The 26,758-nt window shown below is 38.2% G+C and overlaps 2 long non-coding RNA genes across 2 annotated transcripts in view; one reads left to right on the top strand and one right to left on the bottom strand.

The window, feature by feature from the left end:
• Positions 1-6,791: 6,791 nt before the first annotated feature.
• Positions 6,792-16,747, bottom strand: LOC133224457 (uncharacterized). The gene is made up of 3 exons (XR_009728855.1): positions 16,639-16,747; positions 8,827-8,908; positions 6,792-8,331 (listed from the first exon to the last, which is right to left on the bottom strand). It is a non-coding gene; the product is annotated as an uncharacterized LOC133224457 (long non-coding RNA).
• A 49-nt stretch (positions 16,748-16,796) lies between these two features.
• Positions 16,797-26,758, top strand: part of LOC133224452 (uncharacterized) — a 46,973-nt gene continuing 37,011 nt past the window's right edge. Inside the window, exon 1 of the long non-coding RNA XR_009728854.1 lies at positions 16,797-16,924. This is a non-coding gene — a long non-coding RNA (uncharacterized LOC133224452). The remainder of the gene's footprint in view (positions 16,925-26,758) is intronic.

The raw sequence follows: 26,758 nt of genomic DNA, 5'->3' as shown, positions 1-26,758 counted from the left end.
TTTGTTCTTTTATTAAAAATTTCTTTGTAATTCATTTGGACTTCCTTGCCACTGGGCACAGACAGATAGCAACAACAAACAATTATGCTCTGTATTTATCACTTTATTCTGTTTTACAGTGTATCTGTGATTATAGAAACAATACATTTTTTGCACCTTTCTTTGGTTGCTATTTGTCAAGAGTAGCCTTTATAAACAGTATATTTTCCCATTTTAATAAAAGGCTAGAACTGCACTAAAGTGTGTAGGATGGGATTTGAAACAAAAACCCATCACACTGCTAGACTAAGGTTACAAGCCTTTCATTTACACCACACCGTTTATGAGTTAGAAAGCCTTCCATCTATTACATTTTCTAGCCCTACTATTCAAATGTAACAGCCATATATCTCTTTAATTAATGAACTAATTTAACTCCTTTCACCAGAATATCTTGTAATGTGGTCCTGAAACTAAAGCGATTACTGTTGCAAACAGCCCACTCAGACCAGATACTGTGTACTAAATACTCAGGCTCTGAGAACATTTTCTTCCTTACATATAGTCTATTCCATTTTTCTTTAGCCTGTACTTATGCATATGTAAAGGTATTATTATGAAGGACCCAACATCCTTTGATGACTTGAGGAAAATCTGGCCCCTTTGAAGTCTATGTGAATTTTGCTTTCAGCAGCAGCAGGGGGAATTTCACCCCATCTGCCTAAGTTTCCCTAAGCAATTCACATGACTTCTGTCCAAAAATAGGTGAGTGTTGTGTTTGCAAGTGAATGCTAGATTACTATACTCGTAATTGTTAGTTACCATATAGTAAACTATAGTCCACTGGTTACTACAATTAGATTCAATTGTAAGACTCGAAAGGTGATAGCAGATATGGTGGATACCTTCTCATACAGTCCTTTACTCCAGACTGCCTACAACCCTCTGTATTTCTCTTTTGTTGTACCTCACCACATTCCTCTTTGCAAAGTAGAAGAGTACTCATGTGCAAAGCATTCAACACTGTCCCACACGACATCCTTGTCTCTAAATCGGAGAGATATCACTTTGATAGATGGACCACTCAGTGGATAAAGAACTGGCTGTGTGGCCACATGCAAAGAGTTGTGATCAATGGCTCAATGTCCAGCTGGAGACCAGTGACGAGGGGTGTCCCTCAAGGACTGGTGTTGGGACCAGTCTTGTTCAACATCTTTGTTGCTGACATGGACAGTGGGATTGAGTGTACCCTCAGCAAGTTTGCAGTGACACCAGGCTGTGTGGTTCGGTTGATACGCTGGAGGGAAGGAATGTCATCCAGAGGGACCTGGACACTTTTGTGAGGTAGGCTGATGCCAGTCTTATGAAGTTAACCATGGCAAGTGCAAGGTCCTACACCTGGGTCAGAGCAATCCCAGGCACAGCTACAGGTTGGGCAGAAAAGAGATTCAGAGCAGCCCTGCGGAGAAGGACTTGGGGGTGTTGGTCGATGAGAAAATGAACATGTGCGCTTGCAGCCCAGAAAGCCAACTGTATCCCGGGCTGCATCAAAAGGAGCATCGAAGGAGGTGATCCTGCCCCTCTACTCTGCTCTCGTGAGACCTCACCTGGACTATTGTGTGCAGTTCTGGTGTGCTTAACATGACAAGGGCATGGAACTGTTGGAACAAGTCCAGAGGAGGGCCACGAGAATGATCAGGGGACTGGAGCACCTCCTGTATGAAGATAGGCTGAGAAAGTTGTGGCTGTTCTGCCTGGAGAACAGAGGACTGCATGGAGACCCCATAGCAGCCTTCCAGTATCTGAAGGGGGGCTATAGGGATGCTGGGGAGGGACTATTCATTAGGAACTGTAGTGACAGGACAAGGGGTAATGGGTTAAAACTTAAACAGGGAAGTTTAAATTGGATATAAGGAATAAATTCCTTACTGTAAGGGTGGTGAGGCACTGGAATGGGTTGTCTAGGGAAGTTCTGAATGCTCCATCCTTGGCGGTGTTCAAGGCCAGGTTGGACAGAGTCTCAGGTGACATGGTCTAGTGTGATGTGTCCCTGCCCATTGCAGGGGGCTGGAACTAGATGATCGTAAGGTCCTTTCCAGCCCTAACTATTCTATGATTCTATGCTTCATATTATTTGGGGCAGCAATCCTTTTGATTCCTTTCAAAGACGGCCTAGCCAGTCATGGCTGTCATTCCTGAGGTGCTCAGAATCAGTCTTGTGGCTTTGACAGACATAATACCTTGGACTTGCTTTCCTTTCTTACTCTTCTAGTAATTCAGAAATCTCTTCCTTCTGACTTATATTTATAGTGTGGAACCATATAGGCTAGGGTAACTGATCTACTGTAGTAATTTTAATTAATAATCAGATATAGCTTGTTCTCTCAAGATGAAAATATTTCCATTATGACTAAATCTCTATTCTGGAAAATGGCTAAAGTATCATGGATCATATTCTGAACCATCACTCAAGGGAGTAACAGAAAATCAGGTGTTCGACAGAGTAAATCTTCCAACAAAGCAAAAGTATACTTATGCAGCATGTCAGTGGAACGGGAGCACAAATTCCCATGAACCACATTGAACTTAGTATTCCATCTCATCTGTTTCATCTCCTGTTCCAGGACCAGACAAAACCAGTTTGCTTACGTATTCCTCTGAAATGTATATGGAGGATGATCCTCTTCTGTGTGGAAAAGGCAAACAACAAATATGTTTGCTTAAAAGGATAAAAAAAAAGTCCTACCAAAACTCCCTTTCTCTCTGTTACGGATTTATTTCTTACATGACTGGGTGGTCATATGGAATTCTATGTTGTGTGTTTTATTATTTCTTTCCCAAATTCTGTCTATGGTATTTCAGCTATTAGCAACTGACTGCAAATTTGAGTTGGTACCATACAAACCAGGCTTTGCATCTGAGCTTAAATTCAGTACTAGTTGGGAAGTGTATTATACAGAAGTCAGCTAATCTCATTTCACTTTCACCGTGTTTCTAGATGTCTGGCTGAAGAGTAAAAACCCATGAAAGCAGCTATAGAACTTAGCAATCAAGATACCACTAAGCAAGTTTATTCCTGATCTGCTATATCATTAGAAAATTTGCTGGATTAGCATACATTACATATGGTATATATTTGTCTTTATTTTCTACATGCTTATTTGAAAGGTTAATGAAAATGCAGATGCAATGGCTCCTTTATATGGGTTTACCTTCCATGAGTGCCAGTTTTCAGGCTAATTGATTATGTCAGAAGCTCTATAAATATCAATAGCATATGGAAAGGTTAAGCCAAGGTCTCCACATAACTGGATTCATACTCTTTATTGATGGTACAACCATTATCCAACCATAATGGAAGTGCTTTGAGTGTGAAATAGAGTAGAACGTTAGCTAATTTTCACCAAAGACTGACTGGACAACTCAAACTGAGTGACTTCTGCAAACTAATGAACAAAGGTATATGTGTAATGTACAAACCAAAATTAGAATTAAAAAAATCAAGGATAGTGTATGATAAAAGATATGTCATCGTTATTTTGCCAGTTGTAGCTTAGTACTATTTAGGATGCTCCTTATTTTCCTCTGAAATAAGTAGCAGACTGTGTTAGAATAACATCTTACAAATAATATTTGTAAAAATACTTTATTTACACAGAGAAAATAGGAACCAATACAATTCATTATACTGTGTTTTGCTTTGATAATGAGTATACTTAGGCCTCAGAATGTATCTATGTTTTGCCATATAAATTTCACTTAAATGTAGTATATAACAGCAATTAGAAAATACTGCCTTCTTTTGGTTTAGGAAGATTACTAGAGAGAATTTAGGGGAAAACCACGTATAATCAATTCCATCTTTAACATCTGTTTCTAACTGCATGAAGCTTCATGTGAGAGTAAAATTCCTGTACCAGTGAAATCAATGGCAAAATTCCTATCAAGTTTATCCCAATTGATCGGACTATTCCTTTAGGGCCAGACTTCACCCTCCCTCTCACACTCCACATCATCTCACCTGAATCTGCGTTCAGGAGGATACACTTCACTGTGGCTTCTGATTCTCAAAAAACTACTGTGTCATCCAGTTGATAGTTTATCTATTTTGGAGATTAGTTTCTTCTACATTCGAGAAGTTATGAGTGACTTTAGGCTGGATTTACTTTTATTATTTGCTAAATGTTGTCCAGAGCAGCCTTTGAAATTCAGCAGCTAACCCCAGATGAGGTGACCTTGGTTAGATTGTTTGCATAAGAAGCATAAACTGCTGCAAGTTGTGATGTGCAGCCTGTCCCCAGCCTGGTCTGGAGGAGACCCACACTTTCCACCAGCAAACAGCTTTGGTCACACTGTTGAATGGAAAGAGTGGCTGATGGGTCAGTTCCAATAGTGGAAATCTGGGAAAACCTTGGTTATCATATGCATTCTGATGTTTCCACATTCTTTCTGCCCAAATATTTATCAACCCTTTATAGCTGAAAAGAGGAGAATTTACAATGGACACATAGGGAAAAAAGAGCCATCTTTCCTTCTACTAAGACTGGGGTGGGGGGGCCCCATCTTTTAGCTTTTGACATGAATATAATATGATATGCTTTATGATTGTCATCCAGACCAATCGAAAATGAAAGGTCAAATCCAACTCATTTTAGTTGTGTAAAGAACCCCACAAAGTCAGTTTGACTAATGTTCTTCAGGGAGAGAAATTTAGCTTTGAGCATTATCTGGAGCGAAAAAATGTAAAGCCATTGCTTTTTCAGAATTGCACTTAAAGACACTAAAAAACGATTTACAAATGGCTTTGAATTCCTTCAGTGAAAAAAAAGTGCTAGAGTTTGTCTGAAGCAGCTGAAGAGTACATTAAGACCCAGATTTTCCTGAGGTCCAGGAAAGCGTTAATCCCAGTGGTAAAACCATGCACTCTCAAGACAAATGATACAGTCCCTTGTAGACTGGTGCTTCATCCACCCTCTAAATGGAAGAAAGTTGCTGGAAAGCACATCTAAGAAACCAGACTACACAAATTATCTCTAAAAATAGCAGCATTAATAAAATGCTGTTTTATTAAATGCACTGCTGTTTTCCGTTGAGAAATGTGAAGGTCATGAGAAAAGTCACTGCTTTTCCAAATTTTGAAAATAGCATAAAGAGATTGCTATGACATGAATCCCATGATTTCTGAAAGCATCCCCAAATCCTCTTAAATAGATAATACAATGCCTATGTTATTGTGAGAATGCCCCTGCTTATGAACTGTGTTTAAATAACCTTGTACTACCCCAATTAGATTCACAACATACCTATATTGCAAAGGGCTGTTTTCTCTCTCAATTATTTGAAAGGGTTAGACAGTCTGATAGATAGTATTAAATGCTAATGGGCCAGATCCTACAGCCATTGCACTGTTTTTGTGTTGTCGTTCTGCAGACAGTGATTTCACTAGAGTGTTGAGGAGAACCCGAATATGAACATCAGTATGCAGCTCAATATTTTATGGGTTTTCTTGTCTTGGCTTTTAAAAATATTCTCCCTCTGCTATTCTTTAGCCAGAAGAGCAAAAAGAGCTAGTTCCAGCCCTGACTTCAAAAAAAGGCTGAGTGACAGTACAGAGGCTTGAGGAAATACAAGTTTATATGTGGGCTTTTTTACCATCTCTAATGGCAAAATTAAAATTAGTTCCCAATTAAAAGAGAAAAGCAGAAGTACAATTTGAGAACAGCAGATAAAGGGTGGCATGAAGGGAAGATTATTAAGCAGCACAGTATAACAGGACCCCAGGTGCAGAAGGGCCTCATTATAGTCACATTCTTGTGCTGCAACATACAGACCTACAGTAAACCAAAAAAAAAAATATTCCAAAGGACAGTTTTACACAGTGTCTACACTTGAGATGAGTACATGTTTTTTGAAGACAGACCGTAACAACTTGGTTTTTACTTCCAAAATACAGTGGCACATTAATTGCTTGATCAGCCAAATGAAACTAAATGTAATTAAGACTAGTGTGGGGTTAATTTGGTCCATAATTATGTTATATAAAGTAAATGAAAATTGTTTCCTTCCTAAATTGCAATTCATTACAATTACAGATATTAAAATAAGATACTATAAAATTACATGAAGCATGTACACATTAATAGCCATTAGTAATAGCTTGATATTTCTATCTAAGCAACAGTTTATTAGAATGCCAAAAGGTTATATTTGACAACTCACATGACTGATTTTTTTCCTCATCCTTTCTGCTTCTCTAAGAAATTCAGTCTTACTACACATATAACATATGCCATGACATATTTAAGCATGTTAGGGAGTTAGTTTTAGTTTTAGATTTGCTTTAAAAATAACATTTACTGTTCATTAAAATACTTAAGGTTGACGGCTCTATCTCTGGAATGAACTACAGCAACCCCAGAACTTCAAGAGGAAGCCAGTGCTGCCTCTTCCAGCACAATACAGTGTTTTGTTCTGGGCACAAGAACTTCTTGGTTATAAGCAAATGCAGACTTAGGTCCTCTTGCCTTCAATTTAACTTAAGCGTAAATGTAAAGATTAGCCCATGTTTAATGGTTTTGTTATGCTTTACTCGCTTTTTACAAGGACTGAGTATTTTGTAGAACTGGAGCCACTGGCTCTATATGCAGAAATCAGTGGCAACAGTCATGGTGTGCAGGGTCTGACCTGTACATCTTATGAGATGAAATATTCCTAGGTATTTCTACAGAGACTTGCAAACTTCAGGGTATCACATTTTGAGCACTCTTATGAATTGGTTTCCCACTGTTTCTTTTTCTGAAAATTTCCTTTTGGGGACAGAAAATACCTGGCAACAGCATCTTAATATCAGACACAGAGTGACGAATGAGCACTTCAGATATCACAGCTTCCATGTGATTTTTGAGCTTGTGATGAATGATGGACAGTAGAAATATATGTGGTGTTTTCAGTTCTTGTATATGTCAGGTAACAAGCTACAGGCACAATGCTAATTTTTCGTGCACCCAGGATATTCACTGAAATCAGTGAAGGAATAGAAAATGCAAGATGAGTCTTGTTACTAGGGTCCTGCTTCTTCAACTCCAATATGACAAAATTTAGTGTCAAAGACATGAAACCTCTAGCTGCATTGCACAGCTGGGTATTATACTTAACCACAAGGATCAGGAGGCAGTCTTGTGATTTCTGAGCATCCTGAATTTCTGAAGTACTCAGTACTTGCAAGCTCAGGATCTTGTTATGCTCCTTGAAAAAATGAGCAAATAAGTTTTATTCTAATGTTCTGCAATTGTTTTCTTTTTTCTACTACATGAAATAGTAAGGCACCCTTTGTTAAAGAAAGAAATCGCTACCACTGCAGTGTCTTTTTACATGTTTTTAAAAGAATTTTGTATGTACTAGTCCTAGATTTGCAAACGGAAAGTAAAATCTGTTTTAAGAATAAGCTCCGTATCTCTCTTACATATATAGCAACTCAGACTAAGGACATTTAGTTGTTAGAATCATGTTATTACCAGTGACAGTAAATATATTTGTATCTTAATCATTAATTCTGGTAATTGCGCATTTTATAAAAGTGGTTTATAAACTGATGATAATAGATCAGCACCCTACAGTGTTGGTTATACCTGCAAAAACATTAATATGGTCCCATTTAATAAGCTGACCAATAATAACATTAGGTAGAATATTTTAATGATGATATCTTACTTTCAACAAACTAAGAAATATGTTTTGCAATATTTAATTGAGCAAATCTCCCAGTGGCTTCAGTGGAAGTTGTGCTTGATTAAGGAGTACAGCATTTCACCTTAATAATATTTTATCATTTATGCATGAAAATGTAGGGTGATAACAGTTATTAGCATTCCAGGTAAAGTAGCTCATGCAAATTGTTCTGCTATTAAATAGTGAATTGCATTGTATTTAATATCCCAAATAGTTATGTATATTTAACAGGGAAATGACAATAGAAAAAAAAAAGGATTTAGTTCAGATGTTGAGCTGCTATGTAAACCAATTATCTATCCTGAGGGAAACAGCTCTGTCTACAATTACTTAGGCTCTAGGGCCTATTACAAATCCTGGAGTGGGCTGTTGTTTCAGTTCTCAAGGGAATCTGCCACGTCACACTGGAAATAGTTGACAATAATTAGAAAGCTTGCTTCTGCCAGTACTGCACACATTTTTAATACCTTTCTAAGTGTTATGGGAGATAATATATAAGGGTTTTAGAATTCCAGTCAGGCTAAGGTGAGCCATGGAAAGGACAACGACACAATAGCCCCAAACTGGACTGTGACAGCCTAATTATTGTGGCTTCATTATAAAACCTCTTTTTGCATAGGTCACCTGGGAAGTGTAATTAAAAATGCATTATTGGTGTATATTTTTATTGAAGCAATTAAATTAAAAAGCCAAAAAAATAATTATATGACGCACAAATAATAATGTTGGTCAACAGCACTATCTAAGAAAGAGAGAACATATTAGTGGTTCATTAGCAGTAAATGTGTTAACTGGAATGCCGTTTGAAAAATGAGCCATAGAACAGCTTTTAAATACTCAGATTAAAGGATTTATAATGTCAAGTTTAACACAGAAATTATAGATAGTATTACATTGCCATGAATAATAGCACCTTTAATCTGACTTAGCAAAATGATTTACTACACACGGTGTGCTTTTCACAATTAGGCATATCTAATGTCTATATCAGCCATACGAAGGGATACCAACACACATGTATGCACATCTATGTGGACATACACACATACATGTAGGAATATGAGGATTCTGTAAAACTGCACAGCTTGTGTTGCAGAAAAGCCTTTTATCAATACCTACCTTGAGCATGCAGATCTCAGGGAGTCCTCTGTAGCCACTGTTTCGATCTTCTTGTCATGGAGCCATAGGGATGCCCTGGAAGCTTGAGAAGATATGAGGGGATACCCCCAGGAAGGTAGTAGGATAACCATGCTCACATCATGAGTTTCCTGGACACCATGTCCACTGCCTGGCAAAGCTTTACTGTGCTTACACAAACTGCCTGTACAACGCATACATTGTAAAGCCAGTTCTTTCCAGAAATGCTTGGCTGATAGAGCATATGCTTGACAGTTAAACCTTGTGCGATGAGATACATCCTGAGCACATCTTGTTGGCAGTGCTGCTCAGACTCTCCAAAGGACGTATAAGGTAGAATGGATGATTTTACGCTATGCTCAATTTGCAGGCCATGAAGTTATCAGCAGATACACAACGGACATATTTGAGACTCTCAAAGGCATTTCTTGTACAGAAACCATTTTGTTGTTCCTCATCACTGCTTACCACAAGTGCACACACTGCTCAGGGTATTCATGTACCAGGGACTTACACACTAGCACAGTGACATTTTCTGTTTTTTATTCTTCTTCTGATAACTCCTAACTTTCTCCTTGCCTTTTGGTTGTCAATAGTATTGTGCTGGATTGCCAAAGGACTCACAAATTTTAAGATCTCTTTCCTGAGATGAGAACATTTCCTCCTGTAGATATTCTTAAATCTATTTTCCTCCAAATTTTTACCCTTCATTTCATCTGTTATTTTATTGTCAAATTATTCATAAGAGTTTTCTGTGGTGCTTTATACATAGATTTAATCCTGAATAATTCCCATCGCCTGTAAACTTTGCTAACTCACTACTTAATATTTTCCATATAACTTATAAATATATTGAAGAGCAGAATCCCAAGAGAGATGACCAGAAGATTCTGCCAGTAATCATCCTTCTCTGTGAAAATTGACCACTCACTGTTCCCTTTTGTTTCCCTTCTTTTCATCAGCAGCTAATCCTGAGGAATACCTTCCCTTTAGCCCATGACTAATCTTCAAGTTTTTGTTTCTCTGAAAGTCTTTGGCAACGGATTTTGTTGAAAGTCTGCAAAGATCCAGTCACACTGTGTCAGCTTGCTGTGTTATCCATGCACACACTGATGTGATCTAACAACTATAAAAGATTTTGGGGCCTGACTGCTGTACAGAAGTTAATCTTGACCCTTCTTCTACTGGTGTTTTGTTATCATCTCTGCTTGTTTACCTGAAGCAGAAATAAATTTCCAAGCCTGCAATAACTAGGATCATTAGCACTTTAGTGAAGATCAATGGCACATTAATCACATTTTGTTTCTCTGCCTCTGTGGCTGCTTTAAACCAAAGCACCATTACTGTTTGATTTCATGTATGAGTTCTCAGACAACTTCAGTTGTTGAATTGAATACCACCTCACTTTAGCGATTTCCTCTTGACCCATCTGCTAAAATGTCCTAACATTTTGTCTGTTGTACTGATACCCCAATTGGTCAAAATTCCCTGGTTCATTGCTTCTCCAGACTGGCACTGCAAGATTTCTGATGTGTTTTTAGAGAGTAGAAATCCAGACAGGTTTTGTCAGTTTTGTATTTTTTGTCTTGGTTTTGAATGGTTGTTTATTTTTCCTGTGGATTTCTTTGAGTCCTCTTTTTGCATTACCTTTACCCTTTTCCTCTCCCTCTCTCAATTAAACTTTCAGATTTGGTACAGAAGCCACTTTCCCTTGGCCTGGTAAAACTTTGAGAACTTAGGGGTTACTGTAATTTTTGGAATTAATCTAGTGTTTTGGGAGAAGGTCGGTTATTACTGATCACAGGCACAGACTAAAGCGGGCCAAGTTTCTTAACGAAAATATCCTTCATTATGACTGTGTTAATCTCTTTCTTCAGGTATATTTTATTCCACCCTAAATACTGTCACATTTTCATAATAGAAAATCTCCAGGCAAGAAAACATGTACAAAAAAGGCCACTCTGTGCTCAGTACAGTAAATACAAATGTATTATGCAGTGACCTTCAAAACAGCAAGGCCTGATCCTCCTCTCAGTGAAGCCAAGGGAGCTTGCTGCTGGCTCTCTGCCTTACAATAGGACCCTGTTAGAGCTGAGCACTGAAGCATTCTCATCAATAAACAAGATGTGACTCTTTTGTTACTGTGTTTGATTTGAAGACTTTTTCAACAATAATGAAGTATGTCTAATGGTTATATCCTCTCTAAAAATAATCTCTTCCAGACATTTCTCCCCCTCTTTCTCTCTCCATGTTATATATGTATGTATGCATAGATGTATGACTGTACTGAAACCAGAGATAAGTTTCTGCCCTTTTTAAATAATTTTCATTCCTAACACAAGAGCAGAACTTATGCCCCAATTTGAAAAAATGCCTAAACCTAAAAATGAATTAAATACACATAAAGTTCTGTTCCTGGTCAGACCAAAACCCTAAGGGTTGCATTCTGTATTCAATTACACAAGTGTTACTCCTGTTGGAGTCAGGACTGGAGGGCAGAATTCAGTCTGAAATTGTAAACAAGAAAAATCTGAACTGAGCCTGTTCTTTCCTTAATATGCACTAGTATGTGCCAAGATACTGCTGAATATAAGGTCTCTTATTTGGGAAAAAGGGCAAGAATTAAAAAAAAATCAGTAAGCAACTGGGAAAAGATTTTTCCAGGGTAGAATATGCTGCATAGATGATTTGGCGCAAAAGGTTTTGTTAAAGTGAGGAAACCTCTGTTTTGAGCCTCCCAAGCTGAGCTTGTTTTGACTTGGTCCTTTCCACAGTGTCTTTCTCAGCCTTGTATCTCTGGAGCTGCACATCCTGTGCTGGTCTGCAGTTTCCTTACTTTTTTCTGGCACCAGATTCAGACCCACTCCTTTGTTGACACCCATAAGCAGTGGGACAGCAAATGACAGTGATTTTCTTGCACTTGTTTCAAGCTTTGAAGCTTGCTGTGCTTTCCTCTTGAAAGTTGTGATTTTTTAAAAAGAGTGTTTTTCTTTCTCAGTTAACATGCTCTCTATGCTCTAACCCAAGCTTGTAATCTCAGCCATAACCTCAGGGACTGCTTTTCTTTTTGGTGATGCTCTTGTCACATTTTTACGTACAGCAGAAATTTGAGCAGAGGGTACACACGAAATGCAGGTGTGCCAGGAAGGTTTACATATTCACAGTGCACCAAGTAGTGAATCTGCTCTCTGCATGATTGCAGCTTGGGAAGCTTCTGTGGGAAGCTTACATAGACACATGAGCCAGGCAAGTCTGTACAAGGCACCAACTGCTTGGTTTTAGAAAGAGGGTCTGAAACTGGAAGCAGAAGAATGTTATGTTTCAAATAGTTCTATGTGTAGCTAAGGTACAATTTAAAATAAAGCAGAAATTATTTGGAAAATTGAGCCTAAGACAAGGCTGACATTCATTTAGTTGCCACAGAGGATGCTGTACAGACAGTTGCCATTTTAGTGCATGAGTGGTGTTCCTGTCTTGTAGAATGGAGCCATTGTCGACAATGGTCATTCCTTGTGGCCAGACAAAGGGCAGCATGGGGGTGTAAGATGCCAAAAGGCAGTGCTGTGAAGAATGGGGGCTTCCTGGAGAAGGCTGTGCACAGCACCTACTCCATGCTGCTGCTGAAGATGCAGTGAGTGCTTCAGTGGAAATTTCTTGTGAGTTGTGGGGTAATGTGTTTTCCCATCTTTTGTCATCTCACATGTGAAGGAACATAGCTAATATATAATTTTCAAAAAACAATGTTATCTGAAGCTTAACAGGGGTGTTAACAATGTTCAAGTGTGCTCATGAAAATTATTACTTCAGTTTGTCTGCATACACATTTGCAGCTGCAGTACGATTTAATGTTGCTGTTTTTAAAAGCCAGCTTTGGTAGAACTGAGATGCCTGATGGTCATCTTTGTCTCCCATGAGAGAAACTTGGGAGACTTTACAAGATGATATATTGCTTAGTTAACTTGGGATTAGGATCCCTCACAGAAAACACCATTGTCTCTCCCAATGAAACTGTGACCTACTGGCCCAAATACCTCATCTGATCTCAGCTGCTATGATATCTTTGAAATAAATAGGACCTGCGCTAGCCATGCAGTGATCCTAATCTTTGAAATCTTTATACACCCGCCTTCATTCTGGCATTAGAGAGGGTCTGGTAATCATGCAAAAAATGTTAGCTATCTCTAATATGTGATAAAATTATAGTAAATGTAGAAATTGATGAAATGAGGAGCAAAAGATTATGGGCATTGTTAGGCAGTGCACAGGTTCAGGGAATATGAACTTTTCTTTTTCGAAAGTCCTAAAACTACCCCTAAAAGTTTAACTGGTAGCAGGCATGAGCAGGCTCTAGTTCTGAGATTTTCTTCCTGGAAATAACTGGAAGAAAAATTGTTTCAAACAAGAGGTAACTATTAAACTACAAGTGAAGGGTTAATTTTTCATCTCTCAGGGAAGCAGTAAAGGCTAACTTTTTTCATTCTGCATTATATGTGGCATTATACATGGCAGCTGCAACCTATTTCTAATCCTAAATTCTGATAGTTTATTGCTGCTGTGGGAGATGAAGGGTTTGGTCCTTGGTCTAGAGTTCCAGGTGTCTGAGAGATTTGCAAGACCTGTGCAAAAGCGAAAAATGATGCAAAGAATATGACATTTCTGGAAATATCATTTAGATTTTGGTCATCAGGGAAGAGGAATGGATGGTTCAGGTCATCTGCTGAACTGGCATTTCAGTGCTTGGGCAGGCAGAGAATTGTGCAGACCGACTTGTCAGAGTCATGGGTTAAGTTATTGCTTTGAAGTGTGGCACCATCATATAACTTACAGGTCTATATAGATGCTTAGTTCTCTCCGTCTACCTAAGCCTTCAGTTTTCATTCTCGGTTATTCTGGTCCTGATTCTGACCCTGGAGGCAACAGACAGTTTTGTCTTGTTTCAAACTTTGTGCAGTCGTTTAGGGAAGTGCAGTAGATCTACTGTAGAAGCTCATCTGGGGGGTACAGTCTTCCAGCTCCTGAACAAATCTGGTCACTTACTGATGCAAGTCTGCTCAGATGTAATGGCTAGAGTCCTAGCTGCACAAAAGAGAGAACTGCATACACAGAATAGAATTTCTTAATGTGTCTACTCAATAGAACTATCTTTTCCAGAAATCTTTTGCATTTTATCTTTTCTTTTCAAACTCACATTTATGTGGATTTTAAGGCAAAAAGAAGTACTTAATTATCTATTCTAATCTCCTTTTCCTCACAAAATAAGCGAGAGAGCTTCCCTGAATTAATTTCTGCTCTACTCTTACAGCTCTGGTTGAACTGAATATATCTTTTAGAGAAATACTCGATCTTAACATTTTCTGGTGATGAAAAGTCCATTGCAATCCACAATGCTAGTTCACAATGCCTAATTACTCACATTGTTAAAAATACAAGCCTTGTGTCTAGTCTTAATTGTTCTCACTTCTGTTTCCAGGTGTTGGATCTTATCATACCATTCTGCTACACTGAAGAACTGTGCACTTTTCAAAGTACTCTTCCCCATGTAGATAGCTACAGATTTGAGAAAATCTGCTCTTTTGACCTTCTCTCTGATAACTTCAAAGTCCTACCTCTGCTACCTTGGTAGCAATGCCCAGGTTCAGATTTGAGCAAGTAGCTCAAGCCAAGTTGGTGGTTCTGTACTACAGTTCTTTCTTTGTCTCTGACTCATCACTTAACTTCATTGTGGCAGAGGCAAATGCAAGTTTGCCAGCTATCCAGCTGGCCTTTCTCACACCAGGGATGTTTGTGCAGGGACAGACCTTAAGTAAAGATGTGCTTCTGAAGGCAAAGGGGAAGTATCTATGCTGTTCGTTCCTGAACATAAGCATAAAATACAGCAAATTCCAGGCTCTAATTATGGAGATTTACTAGCCAGGGTGACATTTTGCACTTATTTTTCTGCACCTGTCTTGGGTTTACTCTTTTGCTGGCTTTGCTGCAGGAATATAGAGGGGAGAGAAATTGTAATTATACAGTCAATAGTGGTGAAGCTCAAGAACATCAGATCTTCTAAGCTACCCTTTGTTAGACTAAGTAGTAGATTTATCCCAAACTAGACACAGAGACTGAGTCAATAAAAATATGGCATGGATGATCAAGACTGTGGACTCAAGTGTGAGCTGCTCAAGTTAATAACGTAACTCTATCACCAGTGTGTTTAATCTTTGCATTCATGTTTTGCAGCTTTCCATTTTTCCTTCTAACTCTTTTCTGAACCCTCTCTGATTATTTAAAAAGCTTCCTTAAAATGTGGACAGCAGTGTTGGATACAAACAGCAGATGCTCCAATATCAAGGCAATATAACCTTCAAATATCTTCCTTTTTCAGTTCACTAAACCATAACTCTACTCATAGCAGCCACAGTGGCTACTCAGAAAGAACACATATTCTACTGTTTGCCATGAATATTTTTTCTTTTTTTTTGGAAATAGTAACTGAAAATGTTACAACCCAGAAATCCCTTCTTCTAAATATCATGTGTGTTTTTTATAGATGCACACCCTTTCATTGTTGACATTGAAGAACCTATTTGACTGTGCTATCTCTCTGTACAGTGCAGATCCTTTTATATGAGTAATCTCTATTTATCCATCACTTCTTGGTCTTTCCTTTATATGAAATCTTTATCAGAAATGATGTGACTAGATGCTTTCTACGGGTTATTAATAAAAACGTGAAAATGTGAAGAAAAAATACAGTGAGAACCTATTAGAAAGATACTTGTGCAGTGATAGTTTCCCACTTACGAGTAGACTTCAAGAGTCTTTAAATGATGGTGAACTTACATAAAATGTAAACCAGTTATTTTATACCGTTCTAGATCCGCAATTCAAATCTTCAAAAAAGCACATCAAATGCTTCAGGGATCTTATTAAATCAACAGTACTGCCTTTACAAAGCAAATTTTTATTTTCATCAGATAGTTTTATAAGATCTTTTTGCCATTAACTGCAGTTAATCAACATTCATTAAATTCTCTTGTTTAGTTCTTCAAAATTAGAGGAGTTTCACCCCATTACTGCTTGATATAAGCAGGACTATAGCTTGTAGTATTTTTGTGTATGATTTTTCATCATGGTAATGTCAAGCTCTATTAGCACTTATTGAAGTCTAAGCTAGGAATTATTGAAATATTCTGCAATCAGGCTGAGAAGAAGCTTCTATATGGTCTGATTCCTTATTAATTACTTTTTAATAACCTGACATGGAGAGGACTTTGAGGTTTGTATGGCTTCTTCGAATACAGCAAAAATAGTGTATCTTTTAAATACAATTGCTTCATTCCTTATTCCTTGCTGAGATTTTCTTAGTAACCTGAAGGTTCACCTCTTAAGGTTGAAGTCCTACAGTTTTTGTGTAGAAACCATGGGTAATATTCTGAGTTCTTATGCATTTAATTGCGCATCTCTGTGCTAAGCAAACCAAGCTATGTCCCTTGTTTCCTTTGAGTAATAGCATGATAGTAAGTTAATGAAAAGCAGGATGGAGAAGGGTGTGATGGAATATTAATGCTGGCTATGTATTTGCATGTCCATAATATTTATGTAGTTCAAAACTATTTGCAGTAATGAGTATTACTGGAATGCATGCAACTTACCATATGAAACTGTAACATGAGCATATACATACAGATAAAATGTGTGTGTGTATGTAGGAGGAAGATCGAGCAGGAGAGCAGTGGGTGTAAGCTGAAGTAGAAGTCAAAGCAAAGTGACATCCATGGCCAGGAATGGGGAGCAGGGGCCACTCTTTACCTCTCAGACCATGTCTATGAGAAGTGCAGGTGGCTGGCATAGAAGGGTAGGGTGCATGGTCTCTTGGATTCAAACAGCTGGAGCTTACAAAACTTCATGGTCTTCCTTGAGAAAATGAACTATAAACATGTGAACTGTGTCCTTTTTTTTCTAGGGTATTGGAAAGGTGGTAACTGTCACATGAGGGTCTCAGGCCAGGCAGGGGAAAGGGAAGTGATGAGGAGGAATCTCTGACCATCTATCTCCATTTTCTGAATCCTTTGATGTGAATGCTTGACCTAAGCAGGTGAGAAACATTGAGATAATGGCTCAGGGGTGTCAGTGTTTTACTGTTTCCCACTCCTACTGCTAGCTCTTGCTGTGTGTTTTCATTCTGCTTTTTAGCAGTGGCCTCAGTCTACTGCTGACTGGTTTGCCCAGTCCTGGATTTCTTCAGTCACCTGTGGTGGTTTGGCAAGACATGCTGTAAGTCAGAAGCTGTACCAAGCTTGGCAAAACTCCATCACTCCAGTCTGGCCCAGTTAAACTACCAGAGTTCAAGATGGAGGAAACAACTATGCTTGCAGTTTTTGGTTTTTTTTTTTTTTTCTTATTGTTTTCATTATGTGTACCTTTCACATCTAGTCCCTTATTCAAATCTGACACGTTGTGAAAAGCCAATGTCATTAATACCTGATGCATCTCTGTGTGCAACTGATAGGTTCATAGAGCTGTGTTAGAGGGGTCTACTGTATATCTCTAGCTCTGACCTTTTGCCATAGGTCAGTATTATCCAACGTATTACAAATGCATCAGAAGCCAGTAAATTCCACAGTTACTTCCACAGTAAAACAAATAATTTCTGCTTGACTAGTGTGTCACTTCCTTGAAAGTATCTGGTTTTGATCTAAAGATACTAGGAGCTGGTATAGCTTAGAGGGCAGCTATAGTTTTGTTTTATACATAGATTCTTGCTCAGTTGAATTTGTCTACTTGCAGTCATAGCTTCATGTTCAGTCTGTCTACACTACATTGAAGAGATCTTTAATGTCTGTTTTTCTACCTATCATAAAATTTGTCACCCCAAAATATTGCATCCAGAACAAAATCCATCACTAGATGTAGGAACTGATCAACACCTTTGTTGCCACTCTCACCGGAAAACAAAAGATAAAATGAACATGGAGATTCAAATTATAAAATCTGCTGGGCAGATGGAGTTGCTCCACATGGGATGATGTCCTACTCTTGGAAAGCTTGAAGGAACATTGTCATGCTGAAAATTACTGGTACTGAAGTTAAGTGCTTTACTTTCAAGAGCAGGTTGCCTTGTAACTCTTAAATGCACAGAAGCACCATATATATTTATATATATTGTGTAAAATAATTCAGCAGTCTCATATGGCTGGTATATTTTACTTGCTTGGTAAAACATGGGAATATTTCTAGAAGAAAAGACAGTTGGGAACACCTGCTTCCTTGTATTCACTGCACAAATTTGTTCATTTTCAATATGAACTGCTTATTGAGGAATCTTAGGTGACAAGCCCAAGAACTGACTCTTGACTTTACTATTTAATGAAACTATAGAGTTAATTTATTTTTTTTCCAGAAGTATGCTAAGTTCTACAAAAATCATTAGAGTACCATCCCATACTTTTGAAAGAGAAACTAATTTCAAAGCCTTTCCCAAAGATAGTAGACATATCCATGTAGTTTGCCTTGTCTAAACCAGGTTGGACGCAGCACTTCAATTATGCTGTAGAAGCTAATCCTGTATGTTCATGAGGAAGGGCAAAGAATATTGCTGATTTTTAATTTTTATAGTTTTTCAGTGTCACCATCAGGTCACGTAGGTCTTTGGAATGTCATAATTCAAAAAAGAGGAAAAAATTAACAAAAATAAAACCCTTGCCGATGCCTGTAAATACATGAGACTGGAAACTCCCAACAGCTTCCACAGTCCCAGAGACAGGGCTGGATGTCATTGCTGGTCGCCTCGGTAACCAATGGGCCCTCTGTGCCAATAAGAAATGGCCACAATCCCCACTTTTCCAGGATTCCTGTGTCATTTAAATGCCTCCACTTTACCCACTCTCAAACTGATCTCAGGTGGAGCTGGAAACCTGTCAGGACGTATCACTGCACTGCTGGAGGATGTGCTGGAGGATGAAGAGTTAATCTGGTCAGGGACTTCAGGTGTTATGATTTATGTTTGTTCACAGCTTGGCCAGAGTGACTGCAATGTCCACCACCACAAACAATAAACACATACATTAGTATGCACTAATACACATGCAACTTCTTCTTCTACTATGTACAGTACAAATTGTTAAATGCACTGACTAGAATACATTAAAATGCATTTCTTTTAGCCTCTAAAAGGCTAAAGATTATTTTTTGGTTTTTTTTGGTTTTTTTTTTACCACTCTTTTAAGAACTTTTTGCAGTCAAATCTGTAGCTCCACATGTTGCAGACCTGCATTTTCTCAGTCTGACCACTTTGCATGGAAAACAAACCCTAGAAACTCCTAAGTAACTTGATTCTGGTTGAACAATAAGAGCTTGTTAAAAATGAAAATTGTCCTGCTGAGAAATGCAGAGCAAAGGCACACAAGGAATGCACAGCAGTTCACTGAGGGCTGGGCTGCATGTGGCAAGCAGCTCTAACACAGAAGGAGGAGCAGTCCTTCCCATGGGTGCAAGTCCTGACCCAGAAACCTTCCTGTGCCCAGAAGGAATTTATTCTGTGGTAGGAGTGCATGCAGTGTTGATTACATCTCCCTAGCTTCTCTAGCCATTGCACCCTGTCAGCTCCCCAGGGAAGGATGCCTTCTCTCCATCTTCTGCTGATGGGGAGAAGACATCCCTCAAATTTTACACTTGTGCCCTCTATGTTTGGGCACACGTGTAAAACTTGACTACATGTTAGGCAGGATCACAGCCGTTCTTGAGAAATATGTCTCTTGAATGCCAAAATAGACACCATAGATAGGTAAAAAGCTAATGGAGCACAGCAAACTGCAGAAAGGAAGAGCCCACACTGTCAGCAGAAATGAAGGATTGCATGTTTCTGTTCACCACTTGATTTACTTTTCTTTTTCTTCCTCTGAAAAAAAACCCACCAAAATAACATTGTATTGCTGGTATCTTTCAAGTCCAACTACATATAGCCTGAAAGGCAATACCAGGAAGTGTCAAAGTGTGTTTAAAGCCCTTCCTGAATCTTTGTTAATGAAGACAGGCCTTCACAGGAGAAGGAAAACTCCTATTTTCAAACCCAGGCTGACGGAGCTTGTCTAGCCTTGTAAGGTCTTCCATCTAAGAGTAGGACACTCTTACAAAACCTACAACCTGTGGGCTTTGCTGTCATTGTCCTAGCTAGCTAAGCCATGGCAGTTAAACCTTGGGTATAAAGGGTGGGGCCAGTTCTGCGCAAGCTGTGCCTCACCTAAAAAATCCACTGCGCAGGCTGGAAGGGCTTACTCTCACTTGTCTGTATGGACAGGTAAGGGTCAAAACGGCAGGTGACAAGGTGCATGGGAACCTGCAGATCCAACCTTGCCTGTGGGCGGACCAGCGCATGGGTAGCTCGAGATTGCTCAGGAGATGACAGTTCTGGTCAGACACTTCCTGATTGCCTTAGCACACTTTTTCCAAACAGATTTGCATATCCCACATGCCCTTGGTCATCGTGCTTATAGTAAGCGTGGCTAAAGCCCTTCCCAAATCTTCGCTCGCAAAGCCAAGCTATCTATCTCTATCCATCTATCTATCTATCTATCTATCTATCTATCTATCTACCTACCTACCTATCTACCTATCTATCTATCTATCAATCATCTATCTATCATCTATCTATCATCTATCATCATCTATCTATCTATATCTATCAACCAATCAATATGTGTGGGTTTCTACTATTTGCTGCTTGCAGGCAAGTGGTCATTCTCTCTGTAGTACAGCTTCTTTGGCAGTAGAGGGCGCTTAGAATATGAACAAAGCATAAGAAATGCCTTCTGAAACTTCCCTCAGAAAGCTTTTGTTTAGCTGTGTGGAAGCTTCAGTGCTGTCAAATGTTATCTAGTTTAAAATAAGGAGATTTTAAAGTGTTTGACTTTCAGATCATTTAATATCGCTGTTTTAAACAAAATTTAAAAGTTATTTTTACTTTCTCTTAGACTTGGGTTTTAGCATTGCAAATAGTCTATTTAGGTTTTTTTTTATTTTTCTGGTGTGCTATCAGCAAAGCAACAATATTTTATTATTTTGCTGACACTAGGAGTAAAGGAAATCATTTTTCCTTAGAAAACGGTGAAAATAATTTTAGTAATATTTTAGGTTATTCTGGGGTCAAGTGAACCCATTCCAAAATAGGGAAACTCAATTATACAACTGGTACAGAAGAAAGATACTGCAATGAAAAGCTAAGAAGTGGAAAAATGTGCCCCATTACTATATTTTGATTCTTCTAGGCCAAATATGAAGCTTTCATAAGTTCTTTAGGCTGCTAAGCTCACTTATTTCCCTTGAAGCCCCTAGAAAGATTTGGACCTTCAGGGAACATGGGGGTGTCATCGATGTTTGGATGTGAATGTTAAAGCTTTTCTCCTAGTCAAATAATGAATTTCAATTAATCCTGTTCATAAATTTTACTGTTTAAATGAAATAGTTTTACTTCATACCTGTACAAACTTCAGCAATAATTGTGTACACACTTCAGCAATAATCCTGTACACTTAACCTCAAAAGAATTGTCCTTAAAAGTCAGTGCCATTTACTCATTTGAGGTGCTTATTTCAGGATCAGGTTTGCATGGCATATTTTCTGCCACTTATGGTAGTTGTAACAGTAATTGATGAGAAAATGATGTCATATCTCCTACTCTTATCTGAGAAAACATATGGAGCAGCTACTGTAAACCAGGGCAAAATAAGCAGAAATCTTCTCCTGTAACTATTTGAAGGTGTTGGATTAGATCCATAAGTGGAATAAATTGATGTAGCTCCAGTGACTGAAAAGAAACTGCAGATTTAGAGCAACTGAGGAACTGGTAAATTGTCTGTCAAAACATAGGAGTCAAACTGTGGGTGGGTTTTGGTTATATTAAATTACTGTCAGTGTTCACACAGCTTTGAGAACAGGACAAGGAGAGGACCTTCTTTTCTAAACCGTCTTTCGTATATAGTAACACAACATTTAAGTGTCTCATTATTTTTATTTGGCCTAATTTGTGGTATCACTTGCAGTACTTCTACAACTTGTATAAAACCAACAGGTTAATGTTTTTGCAAGCCGAAACTGGTGTAGATGCACTCATTTACATCAAACAATTACATCAACAGAGAACTTGATTTAGCAAGGCCAGACATACAACCATCAGCTAACTTTTCTCACTCAGCTTATTAAGTTCTTCTAATGAGGCATCTTTAGCAAGTTTCAGCAGAGATGGTGTCTCTGTTTACCAAAATCCCATCTTTATCATCCTCTGGCTGAGTTACCAATAGGCTTCTACAGAGACAAGGGTGAGCAAATCTTCAGTTCAGCCACAGCACAGCTGCAATTAATGTATCCATCCTATAAGAGGATATTACCAATATCATTTACCTGGATGCAGGAGTTATGGACTTCTACTAATTTAGCTACCAAGAAAACAGACTAAAAAAAAAATTCTGGTCAATCACCAGCAGGAGAAGGGTCTCTCAAGAAGATTAAAATTTTGATTGCCCTCTATCTTATTTGAGTGAGCTGGTTAAGAAGTGGTAGAAAGTCTGCTGCATCTGCTGTTGCGAAAGCTGCTGCCGTTACCTGTTTGCACATGGTGTTTGCAGTTCCTGCCCACAGTGCTCTTGTAGCTCATGTAATGGGGCTCTTCCTTCTCACATGCTTTTTCTACCAAAAAGGTAGTACAGGCTTTCTTCTCTCTTCTGTATGTCCTGTGAAGCAAAGGCACTGTATTGAAGCAGAAGTAATTTCCATGCATACATAAGAAGCCAAGCACTTACTTTCATCTCTATTTCCAAAGGCTGAACGAACATGTTAATTACTTAAGAACCTTCCATTTGAAAACTAGAACAACAGGAGCAAGCCACCACTGGTAAGAAAGAACCTGGCTTTTGTCAGCCAGCTAACAAACCAGCACAGTGGTTTGCGAAGGTTCCCTCAGATGCTTATTCCTGCTCCCTTTTTCTCAGAGTCTGAATGCTGCTTATCACATGGTTAAGATTCAACTCATAAAAACATGTCTCAGCAATTGGAATTTACCCTTTGACCTTCATCTCTCCCCCCCCCCGCTTTATCCTCCTGCTGTGATGCACAAGCTTTGTCTTCACCAGACATCACTTACACTGGTGAAAACTGCTTTTTGCACAAGTTCAAAAACTCAGCAGACAGCAGGGATGAAAGCATATATAGACATAAAAATATATATGTGATTGTTGTCTCTTTAAAACATCCAGAGAAACAACAACATTTTTCTGGGTTTTCCCATTTTATATGAAAATATTTTTTTTGCAATGATGCACCCAGTGAATACAGACCTAGAAGTGGTGAATTATTCAGTATGCTGAAATATTTCTTCCCTTTTAAAAAACTTTCGTGCATTGTGCATAGGCATGTGCATGCCTGTGTGGGCATAGGAATAGGGATCACCCTGCTCCTGGTCTCTAAACTTCTACATGGGGTCAGTGTGGAGGAACAGCACATCTGCTTATGCTGGTTATTTGATGACATATGGTAATAGCTGCAGTGTTAGAGCTGAATGTGCGACACCACAGCAAGTTAAGCAAATTAGACCTGCTGGCATTTCTCCCCACCTTTATATTGAAAAAAAAAAAAAAAGTGTTAACAGTGTTTTTCTTTTTGTATGGTGAAGAGCCATTATTAGCTATGAAAAAAAATAAAAAAGATATGGTTGAGTGTTTCAAGTGCTTGGTTTCTGTGTAACTGTATGTATGTGTATAAAAACTAACCAGACAGGCAGATCTGCATTGGTAAATAGGGCACTTCATACACATATGCATACACACATGTATTCAACAACATTCAACCAGCTTTTAAGTAAAAATAATAACCTTAGACTAGAAGCTGAGTCCGGTGTTAATCTATCAGGCATGCAAGTATGGTCTGTGGTGCAATCTGAGGATAGCTCTACTGAACAATTATGAGGGTATATCCTCTTCAGAGGGTATAATTATGCCTCCTCTGTATATCTTATTTAGAATGCATAATGCCTCTCCCCTGAAAGTGAAAAAGAATACTACATAGACATGTAATGAATTTTTGCTTCCAGCACACAAAAGATTGTAGGCATCCAAAAAGCTTTTGTATGCAGGATCGTTGGGCTGCAAAGAACAAGGCTGGACTCCTGATACATATTTGAAACTAACAAACCGAAAATAAAAAAGCTACAACCTTTGTGGCTTTTGGTGAGAGGAAGCTATGTCTTGTAAGAGTTTCTCCAAATTCATTTTCACAGATGTCTTAGTAATGACTGTTTGACAGCTTAAATTAAACATGCCAGTCAGTAGCATCGGGATATTTCTTAGCCATAACAAAATAGAAGACATCTTTTTAAGCAAACTCTACTTTGTGTCTAGTGCCATTAGCTACCAGTATAAATGGGTACAAGTGTTACAGACTCAGGGGCTATCGAAGAGGTGGTAATAAAAGCGGTGTGTTTTACCCAGGTGATCGATAATTTTTTTTTTTCCTGTTTCATTGCACTGTTTAATCGTTCCAAGCTCAGATCAAATGATTGCTCATTTAGGATGATAAACCTTATTGCTACTGTCTGGTATGTGTAATGACCACTTAATAATTTGCACTACCACAAGGCAGTAGCTCTTTTTAGTTTGTTTTCAAAGGTGGTAAGGAGTATCATCGCTATACTGTTTTTCATAGAGCTGAGGTTGCTACAAACCTAAAGATAAATCTGCAAATCTATGTGACTATTCTTTATCATTGTCACTAGCTTAGTGGTGGTCTGCCATTTTTCTTGAAAGCTGGGCACCAACTGCTGGCCAGAAGTATTTTTCACTGAATTCTTTGTACTTTAAATAAACTACTGCTTCAAGAACTGCCGAGTGTTCCTCATTCATCTTCAGGACACCTAGCTTCATGTATATCTTTGCAAACCTTGACTCTGTGAAATGTTTGTCTCATCTCTCTGCCATCTATAGTAGTCTTTGAACTCACTTCAGGTTTATTGATGGCCTTGACTAAATTAATGCAGATGTAATTATTTTTTTTTCTAAAGGTTTACACGATGACTAATCGTATGCAAAATAAATCCTCATTTAGAGAACTCATCCTATATTCTCCTCCTCTTCTCCCAAAAGGTCTTTCTGGATTTATACAGTAAATGCTGCTGAAAGTGTTGGGAGGGGGAGATTGTTGTTTCCTTTGGCATTTCTCATCTTAAAGTGGTAGAAGAATATGCATCTGCTTTTCCCTCTGGAGGGAGAGATAATATGATAACCTTCTGATTATATACATAAGCAGGAACTGATCAGCTTCTCTTGTGATTCGTTTTTAAGGGCAAGTTCCAGTTGGATTGTGCTAATGCACATATTCATGAATCTCTCCAAACAGGATTCACTGCTCTCCAGGGAACTGTTGAAGTATGCATCATTGTTTCAATGAAGTATCTTCATTATAAAACATAGGGACTATAAAAGGTGAATACCATTTGCCTCGGCCTAATATAATCTCTGGTTTTACTTTCTCCCACTATAGTGATTTTTTTTTTCAAACAGAATCAGAGAGAATAAAATGAGACAATTTCAAATGAAATATTACATTAAATTGAGTACATGAGCCTTGATGAACAGAGTATTTTATTTTCCATTGTTTTATTGAAATAGGGAAAAATTAATATCAGTGGAATAAAAAAGATCTTTAAGATCACATCACTGATTCAAAGCAACTCAGTGGGGATTTTTGGTCTCTAGAGATGTATAGTTTCCTGCTTTAGTGCATTAACACAAATGAGTATAATAGGCTACAATGCTGAGTAAAGTTAAGACATTTAAGATTTGAGGCAAATGCTGGAATGTTTACTGAAATCAATACCAAAAAAAGTTTTGCTCATTGCAAAGAACAGAGTGACATAAATGGCTCTATGGTCTTTAAAAAATTATTAGTCAATTTTCCTGTTTTTTCACTCTATAATTATTTTAAAGGTACCTACACTTTCATTTATTATAATATACACATTACAAAGAGCAGTTAGTATTGTATTTAAATATGGTGAGGGGCAAAAGAATGTTGCAGTATTATCTGAAGAGGCTTCTTAAAGCAGGGAGCATTATGGTGAAGAAACATAATCACTTTCCTGTAAACAAATATATGTGTATATGCATCTGTATATTTGTATATAATTTACATAAAAATATAGAAATATGGGGGGGGGGGTTCAGAGTATAATAAATCTCTTACATAGAAAAGTTCTTATGTAGCTTGCAGCACTCTAGCCAATTATAAACAGGCATGATCCCTGCTCAAGGAGCTTGTGATCTGAGAAGGGTATAGACAACTCTGTTTAGATAGATGTAATATAATATGTAGGTTGAAGGCCCAACACTAAAAGTATTAAAATAATATTGGACTGGTTTATTGTTTTGCTTCGTATTCTAGAAAAAAATAACATGGTACTGAAGGTAAAATACTATCAAAGATATCTAGCTCTGCATGGCCTTGTGACTTCAGATAGCTCTCTGTTACATTAGAAAATGCTTTATATTTTAGTTTGTTTTCAAAGTGTAAAATTCATGCCTGTGTATGGGAGCAAAACATGGCCTATGGCCCACTTAAATTCCACTCAAGCTGCATTTGGAAAGCTTAAGTGGGGCTTATATAGTGAATAGGACTTTTCCTGGCACTTTGATCCATGATGGATTTCTCTTGCTGTAGCAGTGGTGACACAAGTCATGTGTTCTATAATGACACCAGATTTATGAAAACCTGTCATGGTCTAAAGCAGTCACACGCACACACAGAAATAAACTAAAAATCTGGTGCTACATCATCAGCCATCTTAGAAGAATTACACATATTTCACAGTTTGGTTCAACGTCACCAGGTCTCTGACAATAGATAGCTGACAGTCGTAGTATGACTGGAAGTTTCCAACCACCCCCCT

The sequence above is a fragment of the Neopsephotus bourkii genome, unplaced genomic scaffold (genome assembly GCF_033783945.1).
Source record: "Neopsephotus bourkii isolate Nb327-2 ecotype Australia unplaced genomic scaffold, CSIRO-AGI_Nbou_v1 NB_196, whole genome shotgun sequence".
Lineage (NCBI taxonomy): Eukaryota > Metazoa > Chordata > Aves > Psittaciformes > Psittacidae > Neopsephotus > Neopsephotus bourkii.
The sequence above is the reverse complement of the archived record's forward strand: the minus strand, read 5'-3'. Positions and strand labels throughout refer to the sequence as shown.